We start from the raw sequence: 2,279 nt of genomic DNA, 5'->3' as shown, positions 1-2,279 counted from the left end.
TGTGCACATACGAGTCTGATTATTGATATGAAATTATTGATCTGAATATTATTTGAAACTGATTAGAATGCAAGCAATATTTCCTCGAACTGAGTAGAAATGGTATTATGAGATATTATCGTTGAAGTATCAATCATGCATAAATATTATTTGAAGTGCTTGGAATGTAAAGGAAATTACGAACTGAATTGATGCTAAGGAAATATTATTTGAACTGCTTAGATATTATTATCGTTTAAAGTAGCCAATCATGCATAAATATTATTTGAAGTGCTTGAAATGTAAAGGAAATTACGAACTGAATTTGAAGGCCCATGTCGCCTATATTTACCTGGACAATCTTCATTATATTTATTAGCTACCCTTAGCTTTTAAGTGTTATTTTAAGGCCAGTGACGCCTATTAATTGTTTGGTCGAAGTCTATCTTGACATTCAAATCACTGAAGGCCTATGCCGCATATATTTTTATGTATGTTACTTGCTGAGCATTTTTTCAGCTTATTGTCATTTTTTAATCATTAATATTGTATCTTACAGCAATAACCTTCATTATAGCACTCAATTATATTCATTTCAGGTATCATTAATACTACCCTTTCAATTATTGTCAGGCTTCAATGGTCATTAATGTCATTGACCTAATTTCATTAAATTTTGTATTTCTCTAAAGTTTTTTCACATGTTGTAATTTTCCCAAGATATTTAACTTATTCTACTTACAATTGTTTTTGTATGTGGCCATCTGCCTCTATTATTTTTATTGATCCCAAGATATTTGACACAATTTTTTTGTACGTGGCCATCTGCCTATTATTATTTTATTGATCCCAAAATATTTGACACAATTGTTTTTGTATGTGGCCATCTGCCTATTATTATTTATGATCCCAAGATATTGACACAATTGTTTTTGTATGTGGCATCTGCCTATTATTATTTTATTGATCCCAAAATATTTGACACAATTGTTTTTGTATGTGGCCATCTGCCTATTATTATTTTATTGATCCCAAAATATTTGACACAATTGTTTTTGTATGTGGCCATCTGCCTATTATTATCTTATTATTATTAATCTTTCTGTTGATTCATTTAGTCTTTATTGGCGTACTTACCACACTTCAAGCTATCAGTATTTTTATGCACAGAATTCAAAGATTTATTTGTAGGTATTTATACCAACTATCATTCACAGTCCACTGCCCTGCCCTTGGATTCTGTCATAAAAATTGGTCCTCCTGCCCGTCATCTTTGACCCAGTTTACCTAGGATAATTGTTAATTTTTATTACCCATTTCCTGGTCCATTGAACCTTAGGGTTCCAGTGACCGTGTGCTAATAGTCTAGCTTTACGCCAATGATTAGGTCCCACTCTAGAGTATATTTTATTTCATTGTACCTTTGTATGTTTATATTGTTTAATATTAAGCATTCACACACTTATTTCAAATTTTCAGTACTGGCTGCAACTCAAAGCACGCTGCGACGTGTATGCACCAGCTATCAACTATCTTGTACCCTGAGAGACTGAACCGCACTGAACTGGTCACAGACGGCTATTGCGCATTGAGAAAACAACACATGGCATACCACACCGCCTTGCGAGCTCGCTACTTGACTCGCCGCACAGCAAGCTTGATACAACTTGCCTCAAACGCACAGGCGTGCCTCTCTGCGTTCTGGACCAGCGCCCAAAGCTGCTTATTGGCGCAGCAATCGCATTGCTACAGTGCAGCATCATTTCATTCACTCAGGTTTTTCTGTTAGTTTTAAGCATGTCTGATCATGAGGAAGATTCACTTCCTGAGCCTTCTGCTCTTTTCAATGCAAGAGACAATCACAATGCAAAATCATGGAAGCTGTTGCTTCAAGCTCAGCTAACCATCATCAAGGAAATGTACAGCAAAGTACATCCAACTCGGTTGGTGCTCATAGCAAGCCAAAGTTCAACCAAATCAATCAAATGTTCAAGCTAGGATGCAGGTTACTACCTCTTCTATGTCACCTTGTAGTTTTTGTAATTCTGTTGGTCATTTTCCAAATCGTTGTAATGATTATTGAAGTTGCAGGTTACTGATCGTGGAATGCTGTCCGTGACAAAAGGTTATGTTATAATTGCCTCAAGCCTTTCGCACCAATCATGTTTGTTCGGACAAATTGTGTACACTTTGTGGCAAGAGTCCACACTGTTCTTCACAGGTCGTATCCTCAATCACGGGACACTCAGCCTACTTCTAAGGATAAGGTAACTTCAAATGTATTCATTCTCAATCCTTTG

This window comes from Nilaparvata lugens, chromosome 2, assembly GCF_014356525.2.
Source record: "Nilaparvata lugens isolate BPH chromosome 2, ASM1435652v1, whole genome shotgun sequence".
NCBI lineage: Eukaryota > Metazoa > Arthropoda > Insecta > Hemiptera > Delphacidae > Nilaparvata > Nilaparvata lugens.
This window is presented reverse-complemented; position numbering follows the sequence as displayed.